Genomic DNA, 14,839 nt, shown 5'->3' with positions numbered 1-14,839 from the left:
CTATTTTTATAGAGAACTGTTGTCCAAAGACCCTGCGGTAAGTAGCAGTTGGCATGTGTGGGGAACCAGCAACCTTCAGGAAGTGAGAACTCTTGGTTGTTACTTTAATATGCACCAGAATCCCTATCCTATTCTATGTTTGGGTTCCAACTTTGACTCTTTCTCTGAAAGATAAGTATTTCTGTATTTGTTACATAGAGCCTTAATTTCTTTCAGCAGTGATAGTCATGACCAAGGTAGCTGGAAGTTCTGCAAGTATTTTGATGATATTGGTGAGATTTTTTCTGTTATATCACTATAACACATTGTAGAGTAGTGGCTTTCAAAGTTTTTTTTTTTTTTTTTACTCCAAGTGGTAAGAAATGTATTTTAACCATGCAATTCATAATCATATATTTATATGTGTGTATCAATATGTCTGAAACAGATCTCACAAAAAGATGTTAACTCTTTTTTACTGAGCCATCTCATTTTTTTTCTATCCTGTTTTTATTTTTTATTTTTTAACAGGTTGCTGGGGATGAAACTCAGGGTCTCACACATGCTATCCAAGAGCTCCACCACTGAACTACACTGGGACAGTGTGCGATGATGCACACAGTTTTCTGAAAAACATTGTTCAGAGGATTAATTCTGGTCTGTAGTGTTTTGTTTGGGGTGCCTTTTCAGAATAGAACAAAACTAAAGACCCTAGGACATTTGAGAAAAATGTGAAGAAATAGCAGCATATTGTAGGGAAACTATAACAGTTTAATTAGAGTAGGATAGGCATGTTTAATTTTTATGTAAAGAATTTTTCATAGAGAACTGCAGAATGGGATGTACCAGTTGAAACAGCTCAATCTCATTGAAGAGATTAAATAAAGTGAAAAAAGTAATTCATTATTAAAAATTTACACATTTGATAGTGTTCAATTCTTAAAAAATGTTTTCTAGTTCTAATGCTTTTTTGATTCTATGATTTTTTCCCATATTTTTGTGTTTCACTAGAGTTTTATGAACTCAAATATTTTATAAATTGTATTTACTTATTTATAACAGTGCTGAGGATTGAAACTAGGGTCAAATATTGTTTATGTATGAGTCATGGTAAGATTGTTTTGCCCTTTCTGTTGTTGAGTATTTGATCAGTTGAATTGTGGTATTTTTAAGATTCTTAAGCCATTCTGGATCTAATATACACTACACTGTGGTGATAGTATCTTTAGTGATACTGTGTATGTGATGATGAAGAAAGCAGGAAACAAAAAGGTGTAACTTTAATATTCAGTCAATATAGATAACATGTAACTTACAAAATTAAAAATCATTCAGTTTGTAATATAGTCAGTGAATTTATTTATAACCATAACTTTAAACTTTTCAATTTATCCTGAATTTTGCAGAAACCAATATTAATTAAAGAAATGGTTTCAGAAAAGGGGTGAATACTCTGAAAATATACTTATTATTCTGAATTCAAGAATTCATCAGGAAAGCCTTCTATGTAAATGAATCATCCAGAGAAAAATTTCTTTGAATTTTCCCACAATTTGAGCCAAAGCAGTGCTAATAAAATTGTTGACTTAATCAGTCTTGCTTCTTCAACAGTTACTGATTTATCTGGTAAGATTATCAACTAATTTTTATCTACTGACTTCTAGGTGAGTGCTCTATCTCTGAGCCATAACCCCAGCCCCATTTTTTTTGTTTCTTTATGAATGCTTCTAAGTTTTAGAAGTTTAAAGTTTCCTAGATACAAAAACAGTGTAAAAACAATTAGAGTTGCTTTGGGGTCAAGAATGTTTGGGAATTATGAGTAGAATAAAAACAGATCTGAATTTATCTGTTGAAAGCAACAAAAACCTTGTAGAATTAAACTTTAGGTTTGTGTGATAAATTGTATTGATGTTTTTCCCCCCTGCTTAATTTACCAAACTATGCATTCTTATTGTAGTTGTAGGGTGAGTGAATAGAGTTTGATTAACAGTTTAAAAATGCATTCTTTTTGCAGCTTCAAGATTGTATCCAAAAGACCTTGAATGAGTAGAGTTCCCAAATCAGCCTAGATTTGGTCAGGGTAAGTGGAAAGTGACTGCAGAAATCCTGCAAGTCAAAAGGGAAGTGAAGTAAGCAGGAAGTTAACTTCCTAAGTTTGGGAGGGAAGTCAAATAGCCATCAAACCCCTTGTGGCTGAGTTGCTGAGATGACAATCTGATCCAGCTGAATTAAGCATAAAGAAAAAAAAAAATCTGGACTCTGCAGGCAACTCTTCACCTAGACAAGATGATGGGATTCTCATGCTGAATTCCCACTAGTTTCCTCACCAGTAGTGTCGTCTTTCTATTGATATTGGTCTAGTAGAAGAATGATTATCAGTCAGCTTTGATTGGTAGATTACTTAGATAGAATATCCCCTCCAATAATATAGTCCCTATAAATAATTTCTATAGTGAACAATAAGGAAAAATATTTTATTAAATGTCAGTATATGATTATAATTGTAAATGTTAATATAAAAGTACCTGTCTATAACTACCCTGAAATCCAGACTCCTTTAAAAGAGTAAAAGAGGATATGTGCTGGAAACACTTGTTCCCTTGTGCGTACTGCAGATTTATAACTCTGTAGCTACTGTGCAGGCATTGATTAATGTCTTTGATTTCTGCTTCTCTGAAATGACCATTTACCTTATGTATGCCTGACTTGTAACTGGATTCCTGGTATGTACGAGGTAATGTAATGGGCTTGTGAATCGTGGCAAAAACCTCACTGTTATCTTTGTTAAATCTTGTTCTGTACATTAATGTTTCTTACTGATATGTATTAACATTTTTAATCGTTATTCTTATAAATTATTCATTATAATGCATTAGAATGGCCCTTGCTTTTTAAAAACATTGCACTCAGGGAAAAATTGTTAAAAAATGTTTGTGATTACAAGACTAAACATATAGTCTAGCTAGATATTTATCAATTGAATTGATCTTTTCAAACAACTAGCTTTTTGGTTACATTGATTTATGTTTTTATCATTATTTCTTTTTACTTTGGATGTAATTCTCTCTGTTTTCTAGGTTCTTCATGGTAGTAAAGATCCAGTAGACATTACAACATATTTAGCACCATCATCCATTTGATGTTGGTGGATTCTTGGTCTTGAAAATGGAGGTGGACTTTCCATTGATGACAAGCTTTGTGTTCTCAGCCTTAACTGTGTCCTTGAATTCCTCATGGGTGTAACAGGTAGGTGTGCAGTTGAGGTCAATGAAGGAGTCACTGATGGCAACAACACTTACTTTGCCAGAGTTAAAAACAGACCTGGTAGTTAGGTACCCACTATGGCCACATCACTTTGACTACCATATCATAGGGATGTAACAGCACTGCATGAGACAAGAAGATACAGGTTTCTGTCCAACAGGGATGAGCAGAGAGACTTTCTGGAAAGCTTGGAATTACTGATTTAGGCTCTTCCTTTTAAATTTTGTTTATTTATTTATTTATTTATTTTGCCATATTAGAGACTGAATCCAGATCTATGAGTGTGTTGGCAAGTGTTCTACCACTGAGGTCCTTCCTCAGCCTGAGACCCTTTCTTTTTTTATTTTTTAACATTTATTTTTATAAGTGTAGATGGAAACAACACAATGCCTTTATTTTTTATGTGGTGCTGAGGATCGAACCCAGGTCCCGCCCATGCTAGGTGAGCGCTCTATTGCTAAGCCACAATCCCAGCCCCCAGAATCTTCTTTTTTTATAAAACATCTAAAGCTGTATGTTTCTCTAACCATAGTTTTTACTGTAAAAATCTCCATATTTTGAAACGTGTATTTTTTTTTTGTTCAGTTCAGAATACTTTAAAGTTTCCCTTGTGGAAATTTGACCCAAGGGTTATTTTAAGGATGTTTTATAATTTCCAAATATTTGTGGATTCCACATATATTTTTCTGTTATTAATTTTGGATTTAATTTTGGTTAGGTCAGAGAACATATAATGTATGATTTCAGTCATCTTAAATTTATGAAATTTTTTAATGGTCTTCCATAGGATCTCTTTTAGTAAATATTCCATATGCATTTGAAAAGAATGCCATTGGTTAGTGGTATTTTCTATAAATGTCTGTCAGGTCAAATAGGTAGGTAGTATAGTTAAAATCCTCTATGTTCCTAATAATCTTTGGAGCTATTTGTTGTGTTAATTACTGAGAGAATTGTTGCTATTTTAAGTAACATTTGGAATTTTTCTGTTTTCCTTTATATTTCTGTCAGTTTTTGCCTTATAAATATCCTGGATCTCTATTTTTAGGTGCATATACTTTTAGGATCATTTTGACTTTAGGATGAAATGACTCATTTATTATTTACTTTTTGTGCTAAAACATTGCACTCAGGGAAAATTAAAATTGTAATCACAATTAACATTTATTATCTGATATAACAGAGCCACTTTAGCTTTCTTGTGATTAGTGCTTGTATGGCATATCTTTTTCTGTTGTTTTACTTTCAATATATGTTTCTTTATATTTCAAGTCTGTTTTTATATGCAAGGGGTAGTCAGATCTTATTCTTATTTCTTTCAAGATATTTATGTTTTAGTTGTAGTTGGACACAATACCTTTATTTTATTAATTTATTTATATGTGGTGCTAAGGATCGAACCCAGGGCCTCGAATATGCTAGGTGAGTGCTCTACTGCTGAGCTACAACCCTAGCCCCAGATCTTATTTTTTTACTTAATCTGAAAATATCTGCCTTTTTATAGGGGTATTTAAAGTATATTTAATTATTGACATGATTGGATTTAAGGCTGCCACTTTGTTGTTTTTCATTTGTCCCATGTACTATTGGCTTCTTTTTCTTATACTGCTGTCTTTGGATTAGATTTTTAAATTGTATTTATGCTTACTATTGACTTATTAATTGTACTGCTGAAAATTTTAACCTACACTTTTAAATTATTATAGTGTATCTTTGAATAATACTGTGCTATTTCGCATATAACGAGCTTCCTATGTTTTTCATTTTCTCCTTCTTTAAAATGCCATTTTCATGCATTTTACTTCTATATATGAGTATGTCATGAATGCCATAACACATTGTTACCGTGTATATTTTCAACCAACTTTTAAAAAAGAAATTACAAAATGTGCTTGTTTGAAACTTCATTGGGGTAGTTTTCATTACAGCTAGATGTACTAAGGACATGTGTTTCTGAGATCTCCACTTGGGTGTTGTTCAGTGGGTCACTGTGCTCTGGCAAATGAGAACTCATAGGTCTCCCAGGTCTTCAGGGAACCTGGGAATTGTATAGCTCCAGCACTCTTGAAATTCTTTGCCCATCCTTTTGGAGTTTTGTCCTACACGTGTGTATCTTGATATTCAGCAAGAGAATTAAGGAATTCCCTATGTGAATTCCTGGAGATCTTCCTCCTTCCACATTCTCCCTCTTGTATATCTGTTCTATGAAGTTCCCTAGAACTATGATCTATCTTTTAGCAAGACTGTCATACTCTGCCTGGCTTTCCCCTTTCTGTTTTTGGTCTGAGTCTTTAGGCAGAAAGTTGGGGAGATTGTAAGGCTTCCCTCATTTGCTTATGATTTTCTCTTTCAGGGATTACAATTCTGTGTTGTGTGTATTTCAATGTCTGAAAACAATGTTTATTTTGTGTAGTTTTCTATTGTTTACTACCATGGAAGGATAAGTCTGGTTTTATTAATTCTTGCACTTGGTATATATTTTTTAAAATATATTTTTAGTTGTAGATGGACACAATGCCTTTATTTTATTTTATTTATTTTTTAATGTGGTGCCTGGGATCGAACTAAATGCCTCACGCATGCTAGGTAAGCACTCTACTACTGAGCCACAACTCTGGCCCTTGATATATGTTTTAAGGATTTTTTTAAAATACCAATCACTCTTTTAAAAAATGTCTTTATTTTTTTTATGTGGTTCTGAGGATCAAACCCAGTGTCTCACACATGCTAGGCAAGCACTCTACCACTGAGCCAAAACCCCAGCCCAAGGATTTTTTAAATCTAGGGATTTGTTGTTCCACCTGTTTTCTTGCAGCTTAATTTATTGAAGAAATTTTGTTTGTCCAATAGAATGACCCACAGTCCTCATTTTGTGTGTGTCATAATTTAACATGTTTCTCTGTCCTAAAGCTTACAAAGTGATAGTTGAATCTAGAATAGGTCTCTTAATCTTTGGTACTGTTAACCATTTGGGGCTGATAATTCTTTGTTGAGGATGGGGGTTCTCCTGTGCACATAGACTATTTAGTAGCATCTTTGGTCTCTCCCCACTAGATGCAGAGGGTAGAAAAAAAATCCAAACAACAAAAAACCCCAAAACAACAAAAATCCAGGTCTCTAGACTTTGTCAAGTGTTTTCATAGTAGACCTATGTTGTCCTATAAAAAGTAGGTTACCTAAACTACAAAATTAACAATATAGTTGATGTCACCACTGCAGATTAAAAGATCATTCAGTCTGGAACCACACTTTGAAGAGAATGCATGAATGGGATTTTAGGAATATTTAGTTTAAGGCTGCACAAAATGGCTGACTCAAAAGCAATGTATAGAGGATGTGAATTTCCACTTGAGAAGAAAAATACTAGAGACAATAATAAAATAGTAAAAACACAAGTAATTTCTTTTCAATTATGGGTTGTTTCCAGAAATGTTTTTCTGAGACTTGTTGAACAACTTAAGATTTTGGACTTATGCAATAGATAAATGATGGGTTTTTCTTTTGGAGAGGCACTTTATAATTCTATTATAAACCAAGAATTTTGGACTTGCAGAACAGTTATTATTTCAGTAATGCAGTTTTTATGCTTAAAATTGATTAGTATGATATAAAATTACTTTAAACACAAGTCAAGGGAGATTAATAAAATAATCCTTTTAATTTAAAAGTGAGCTGGAAGCTGTGCTGCATGCCTGTAATCCCAATGAGTGGGGAGTATCATAAGTTCAAGGCCAGCCTCAGCAACTCAGTGAGGCCCTGACCAACTTAGTGAGACCCTCTCTCAAAATAGAAAAAAAAAAAGGGGGCTGAGGATGGCTCTATGGTACAGCACCTCTGGGTCCAATCCCTCGTACCAAAAAAACAAAATAAGTAATTTAGGGACTGGGGCTGTGGCTTAGCAGTAGTGAAGTTGCCTGGCATGTGTGAGGCATTGGGTTCGATTCTCAGCACCTCACATTAATAAATAAAATAAAGGTCTATCAACAACTAAAAATATGTTTATATATTATAATTATACATATATATTTAAAAGTGAACTACCATTTTTGATTAAAAGAACATTCAGTCTGCAAATGCCATCATTATCCCAATGGAGGATGACAGGTAATGTATTTTTTAAAAGATTTAAGAGGAGGATTGAGATTGAAAGACATATCAAAATGTCTCTTTAGATAACCCTACTTATAATTTAACTGGTGAATATTAATTCTTCAAATGCCTTCTCTGTCAGGTTTGACATGTAATACTTGGCTGTTTGAGGATGCTTTAAAGGCAGATCTGTTGTGGAAGGTGTTGAGAATAACCTGGAGCAGATACAGTGGCAAACTTTGCTTCCTTGAACCCTTGAGGATTGCCCTCTATCTGGCGATTGACCTTCAGAATCCTTTCCTCTTTTCTGTTGTATCCTTCAGTTTTGAGTCATCAAAACTGGTGCATCATTCCTCTAGTGGTATTTGAAGAAATGTTCATTTGGGGGTGTCTTCAGTACTATTAGTGCTATTGATTTTGGTACAGATATGTTTAAAGCTTAGTGGGTAAATTTTTAAAAATCAAGTCTGAAAAATAACTGTCAAGCCAGGTTCTATTTATCATTTCCAGGGAATTTAAGGACTAATGGGCTTCATTTCCACCAGAAATATTTGCATGTGAGGAGGTTTCTCCTTCTCTTTCTCTCACTGAATGGTCTCTCTCTCATATTTATATATATATCTATATATATATATAGATATATATATATATATCTATATATATCTATATATATATAGATATATATATATCTATCTCACCTGTTTGTCTATTCTTTATCTCTGTCTCCATCTTATTTTCTCTTTCCCTGCCTTCAATTTTCTCTGTCTCATTTGGTCTATTTCATTCTCTTCCCTTTTCCCTTCGTAATTTTCTCTTCTTTTCATACCTCTGTCTCTATTTGCTTTTCTCTCCCTAACAACCCCCCCATTCCACCCATCATTTATTTCTCTTCATCAGGAACTTGCTCTTGATATTGTTAATGACATAGCCAGTTTCATTTTAATCAGGAACACCATCCTCTTTATTAAAGGGAATGGTGGATAAGTGTAAAAATAATTAATGCAATTTAAAATAGGCTTAATAGGGTGTTTGGGGTTAATTCTTCACATTTTCTCCAAAAACTTTATTTATGAATTAACTGTGGTTGCTCCACTCCAGTCCCTGATGATTCCTTTATTCTTATTAGTTTGCCTCAATTCAGGCGTCATAAGTTTTCATAGTGAGAGTGTTTGGTAACTTTATTTTCAGTGTCATTAAAAGGATGTTTGGTTTGTAGGTTTCCTGAGTTTTTGTGGCTCAACCTTGGTATTATTGTATTTTTGATGTGAAGGGATAAGTTGTGAGTCTGAAAAATCCAGTCCGGAACTCATATGGAAACCAAAGAGCCTCATTTCTATCTTTTCCAAGTAGTACCCCAGGGACCAAGTTTGTTTTATTTTCTCAACACTGTTTTTCCTGTAATGGTTCTAGTGGTTAAGAAGTGTCCTGTTTGTCAGTGAGTAATTTTTCCTATCTCACCACCCCAACTTGTTGGCTTTATCATGCTGGCCTCCTTTTTCTAACTGTGGAGTCTCTTCCTCCTTTTCTTTCTTTTTGCCTTCACCTGCTACTGCCTTCCATCATTTTATCTCTCTCCCTATGTGTACACCCCCATTTTCTTTCCACTTCTCACACTCCCCCAGGTCTTTTCAGTTTCTCCCTATAAGGTCATTTGTCTCTGCCCCAGCATTTTGTTCCCAGACACACTATCCATTTCTGTTTTTCTGACAGTGGTTCCTGCACTGAAATAAATGGCATTGTTTCTTCAGTGAGGAGCTGGATCCAGGAGCTCTTGTGCTTGGTGATGGTGGGGATTAGTTTGTATAATCATTCCATAGTTGTTTTTCTCTCATTCTGAGGTGAATTTTGAGAGCGAAGATGGAGAAAGTAAGATAGGCCTGTGTGGAAAGTGCTACCGTCTACTGTGGGCAGAGTAGTGGGCTGGTTTCAATTTATTTATTTTATTTTTTTCTTTGAAGGGTGAGGTCAAGTTTGAAGTTGTTCAAGGTTGAGCCCTAATGACTGATGAACTTTGTGTCTCTGTTTATTATTTTGACACTCTTCTTCAGGAGAGATTTCGCCTCTTACCTTTTAGAGGGCAGGATGTTACTTGGAAAAGGCAAGAGCTAAGCACTCCTTCCTTTTTTCTCTGTCCTTGACTGTCTCTTTTCTGTCATTTTTGCCCATTCCTCTGGAAGGATATTGGGCTTTCCTGGGTGATGGGGGCGGCACGCTCCAGCCCTCCCCAGAAGCAGGGCGGGTGGAGTCCTCTGCCCTGAGCATTGGACAGGAGTTCGTCCTGGATGCAGGATTGCGCACCAAGGAGTGTAGGATGGTGGTGCTCGCTCTGGTGCTGGACTGGGTTCGGGACTGCACAGACAGCCGCCAGCCAGTTGCAGCCTGGGGTCGGGGTGGCAACGGCGCTGGACCCCCCAGAGGAGGCTGTGGGCGGGCCACGGTCCTCCGGGAAGAATTGAACCCGGGTGACAAACGCCCACGAGCGTGGACGTCACGAGTGGGCGCTCTGGGAAAGTGTGGACTTTAGTGAGCGGTGAGCAGTGGGAGCAGGGCGACGCTGTGGCAGCTGCGGTCGAGGGATACTCAAGGACGGATTTTACTTTTCCTTCTTGGTTTTCAGGTCTTCACATCCGTCTTTACCACTGGGATATTTTTTGGAAGTTTGGTGGCATCTCCTGAAATTTCATTCTGATTAGTACCTAGGTAAAGAAACTAAAACCCTGTATTCCCTATTTACTTTTTCTTAACACACTTCACCTCATCTAGACCTTGGTTGTTTATTACTTTGGGCAGGGAGGGGGCCCTAAAGGTGCAGGGACACCCTCCTTGACTTTCTTGTGAGTGCCTCCTCTGTTGCATCTATATCCCCCCCCCCCACTTCTCTGTCCTTCCCTTGTTACTGTCCCTTCTGTTTCTATTCTCCTTTTCCCAACCATGGCCCTAGGGCAAGTCGTGTGGTTGCAGAATTGAAATTGATAAGCTGCTACAAGGAGAGCATGACCCTGTGAGTTGATTGCCCTGCATGCCCCAGGACCCTGTTAGTGATCAAAATCTGGTGTTCCAGAGGCTGCCCGGCTTCTGTGGAAACCAGGTGGACCAGGACTGTCCTTATCTTTCAGGTGCCGGGTTTATCTCACTTTTTCATTATTATCCCTCTCAAAGACCAAGGACTGGTTCCACACTGAATCTTTTGGATCTTTGAATTCACTGAGTTCTTTGGATCTTCTGGAAGAAGGGAGGAGTGTTAGGTGTTTTGTGAACATCCCAAGACTGTTTCAAAACAGCAGGCAGCTTTTTGTTCTATGTTTGCCTTTTCCTGGTGGGTTAACTTCACCTCCTTATTGAGTTTGGGAGTAGGCGTCTCCATCTTCATGAAAAAGAATTCAAAATTAGATGTGAAGGTGAGTATTTAGGATGAGTAAATAAGTCACAGCACATTATAGATGTGTGTCTCAGAGATTTAGATCCTTTTTTCCCCCAGTGATTTCTTTAGGCAGTTTCCCAGAAATGCCTACTTAGAAATGCTTCCTTACTGTTAAGAACTGTGTAAGTGAGGAACTGTGACACTTAAGCCTCATTAGGTTTACAATACCTAATACTCTGGTATCATGATTTTGATAAGACTTTTAAGAGTGAATTTGAAGAGAATAAGATAGGCCCAGGTAGAAATGTTTCAGTTCAAGTTGGCAGGATATCCAACTTTGGCTGAGATGAAGAAATCACTATTCAGTGAAGGTATGGTCACTCCAGCTCCCTCCACCTCCCTAAAATAGAATAATCTCTCAATTATCATCACCTTCACCTCCCACCTGTAAAAGCCCTTGACCTAGGAAAGTGGGCTTTTAAAAGTGTTCTTGGTCCCAGCGGGTTAGAATTACCAAGGAACAAAGATGACCCAGAAAGTATCCTGGAAGGATTTTGATTCCTATCCATGGAAATTTATTCAGCATTCACTCTGAAAATTTAGCAGGATCTCACATTATGCTAGACAGAGTCTCTGTAGAACCTTTCCGTTTATTGAGTGGCAGTATACAATAACAACAACCACAAAAAAAATAGGCATAATATGGGTTACCTGAGAGAAGTATGAGCAGTGCCCTATGGAAAAATACAGGGATAATTATTTTCAGTGGAGGAAATGAAAGGGCATTTTGGAAGAAGTTGAGTTTTTGTGTGAACTTGAAGGTAAAGAATAAGTTTAATGAGCACAGAAGGTAAAGGGTCTTTCCTGTGCAGAATTTCTGGTTATCTCTAATGTATACCAGGATGTCACTGATCCAGCTTAGATGTTTCTGCTTTGAAGCTTTGAAGGCTATTTTATTTGCTGTTTGTTTTTAATTTCCCATTCATTTTCAGCATGGTGATGAGCCACACACATAAAGACACATTCATGTGTGTAAAGAGACAAGGGGGTTTAAGAAGGTTAGGAGCACATTCTGGTCTTTTTGTGGAAGTGCTTTATTTATTGTCTTTACTATTATGATGGTAAGTAAATGAGCCACCTTGTTCATATAGCAGATATTCAGCAATAATGCCTCCCTAGATAAGAATTTTATTTTTCTTGAAGAATGTTTCAGGGTGTGTTGCTGAGAGTTTTCAAATGTCATGGTCTTCCTTTTTATATTTTTTGTGGTGCTGCAGATTGAACCAGGGCTTCAAGCATGCTAGGCAAGCACTCTACCACTGAACTACACTCTCAGCCCTACAGTCTTCCTTTTTTTTAATTAAAAAAAATAATTATTTTTTAGTTGTAGTTGGACACAGTACCGTTATATTATTCATTTTTATGTGGTGCTGAGGATTGAACCCAGGGTCTTGCATGTGCTAGACAAGTGCTCTACTGCTGAGCCACAGACCCAGCCTCCCCACAGTCTTCCTCTTAAAGGAAGAGGTAGGAGCTAATTAACATTTTTTTTAGAAGTGTTAGGGAAGGGTAGGTTCAGTTTTAACTTCCGGTAGTATTCAGACAGAATCTCCCATAATTTTACTTATAATTTTTTAATCTAATATTCATTGAGTACCACCACGATGTCACATTTATGCTTAGCGTGTTAGAATTATGTATAACTGGCTGGCTTCCACAGGACATTCAGGGGACTCTAGGATTGCTTGAGCCCTGAGTCACATATGTACTTTACTGGAGAGAAATGGGAAGGAGAGTGACAGAGCTTATGGGGATGATCTTGAGATAGCCCAGAGTAGATTTTGAAGGTAGACTAAAAAAAACAAAAACAATTTTTTATTATGGGAAATTTCTAACATGCATGAAGTAGGCCAAACAGTATAATGAACTCTGTATACAGCCTCAGTTTCAAAAATTATCAACTCATGGACAGTCTTTTACTTATACTACCATTATAGATAAACCTCCATTATTTTGAAGCAAATCCCAGATGTCATCATATTTTACCCATAAAAATTTCAGAGTGTATTTCCCAAAACAAAGTTTTTAAATTAAATATAATATCTACAACATCCAATATTCAGTCATTGTTCAGTCAAATTGAATTATAAATCATTTTTTTATAAACAGGTTGTTTGGATCAAGATCCAGATAAGTTCCACATATTATAATTGATATGATATAGACATGTAGACATAAACATATGATTTATTGATGTATAATTTACACATAATATATACTATTTCTAAGGATACACTTTGCATTTTTACAAATGTAATTACCATCATAATCAAAATATAGAATATTTTCATTACTTTAAAAAGTTCTTAAATGCTCATCTTCAATTCCTCCCACACCTATGTACCATCCTGTACCTTGGCAATCAATTATATACTTCATTATAATTAATTAATTAACTAATTATTTTAGTTGTTGATAGACTTTATTTTATTTATTTTTATGCAGTGCTGAGAAATGAACCCTGTGCCTCACACATGCCAGGCAAGTTCGCTACCACTGAGCCACAGCCCCTGCCCCTACTTTTTATCACTAAACATTAGCTTTCATATTTACTAGTATATCATGTACTTGTAATAATACTGTTACATATAAGTATTTTTTTGGGTGGAGAGGAATGACTTTGATTTAGCATAATGCTTTTGTGACTCATCAATGGTTTCTTACTGTGTTATGGATATTTATTGTTAAGTATAAAATAATGAGTAATAAAGTGAGCTATGTAATGGACTTCTTATTGTGTAATGGATATTTATTGTTAAGTAAGACTATACCACAGTTTGTTTATCCAATCAGGGATGCTGGGTTGTTTCTAGTTTTTGACATGAAAAATATTCCTGTGAACAATTTTGAACAAGTTTTGGAGGGAGTGTATGTTTTCATTTCTTTTGTGTATATAAAATAACAAGATTGCTGGGTTGTATGTTAAATGAATATTTGAGTGTTTAAGAAACTGTCAGGGACCTGATGATGTAGCTCAGTAGTAGAGTTTTCCTAGTGTACACAAGGTCACCGGGATTGGATCCCAGTATAAAAAAAGAAAAGAAATGAAACTGTCAAATTGTTTTCTAAAGGTTTTGTGGACCTTGTAGAACAGTGTTGTAGTACAGTTATAATAGTTGTTCATCTTTATCAACATTTAGTATTTCAGTCTAGCTGAAATTAAAATTTCTTGTGAAAATTTAGTGGTCTTTCAGTTTAAATTTGTAGTTCCCTAATACTAATGATGTTAAGCATTGTTTCATATGTATTTCTCAGTGTGTATCATCTTTTATGATGTGTCTGTTCACTTTATTATTCATTATTTTATTTATTTATTTGCTTTCTTATTATTGATTTGTAAGAGATTCTGAAGTAATTTAGATACAAACCCATTGCCCAATATATTCTCTCATTTTGTGGCTGTCATTTCATATCTTAACAATGTCTTTCAAAAAGTAGAAGTTTTAAATTTTGTCTGTTTTCTTATATGATTCTTGGTTTTTGCCACTGAGAAATCATTCCCTGCATTATTTACTGTGTTTTCTTTTAGAAAAAGATTCTCTTTTTCTTAGAGAACCAGATAATAAATATTTTATTTTAGGCTTGCAGGCCACATACTGCCTCAACTTACTCAACTCTGCTGTTGTAGCTTAAAAGCGATTATATACAATACATAAACATGTTCCTAAAACATCCTTTGTTTATAAAAATGTAAGGGTTATGTCCTTCATAACCCTGAATTCAAAGACTGATAGTGTTAGGTTATATGTTTAGTTGTGTGATACCTGTTAAGTTAATTTTAGAGTTGACTGAAATAAGGGTTGAGGTTCATCCCATCCCCCACAATATATTATTTCAGCACCATTTATTGAAAGACCACAGAATTACTTTGGCACCTTTGTCGGAAAATCGATTGACTAAATACATGAGTGTCTACTTTTGAATTCTATTTTATTCTGTTGATTTGCATGTCTCTTCCTCTCTCCACACTCCGCCTTTTTTTTTTTTGTGGTGCTGGGGATTGAACCCAGGTCCTTGTGCATGTGAGGTAAGTACTCCACCAGTGAGCTATATCCCCAGACCTCTTCCTCTCTTCCTATGCTAATATCT

The 14,839-nt window shown here is 35.7% G+C and overlaps 1 protein-coding gene across 8 annotated transcripts in view; it reads left to right on the top strand.

The window, feature by feature from the left end:
- Window positions 1-14,839, top strand: part of LOC110596914 (rho GTPase-activating protein 29-like) — a 74,366-nt gene that overhangs the window by 1,062 nt on the left and 58,465 nt on the right. For 6 of the 8 annotated variants that reach the window (XM_078026808.1, XM_078026814.1, XM_078026813.1 and 3 more), the window contains exons 2-3: window positions 511-2,713; window positions 3,057-3,225. The gene's annotated coding sequence lies outside the window, so the exon portion shown is untranslated. The remainder of the gene's footprint in view (window positions 1-510; window positions 2,714-3,056; window positions 3,226-14,839) is intronic. The other 2 variants (XM_078026810.1, XM_078026809.1) reach the window with 2 other exon arrangements.

Source organism: Ictidomys tridecemlineatus, chromosome 11 (genome assembly GCF_052094955.1).
Source record: "Ictidomys tridecemlineatus isolate mIctTri1 chromosome 11, mIctTri1.hap1, whole genome shotgun sequence".
NCBI classification, from domain to species: domain Eukaryota; kingdom Metazoa; phylum Chordata; class Mammalia; order Rodentia; family Sciuridae; genus Ictidomys; species Ictidomys tridecemlineatus.
The sequence above is the reverse complement of the archived record's forward strand: the minus strand, read 5'-3'. Positions and strand labels throughout refer to the sequence as shown.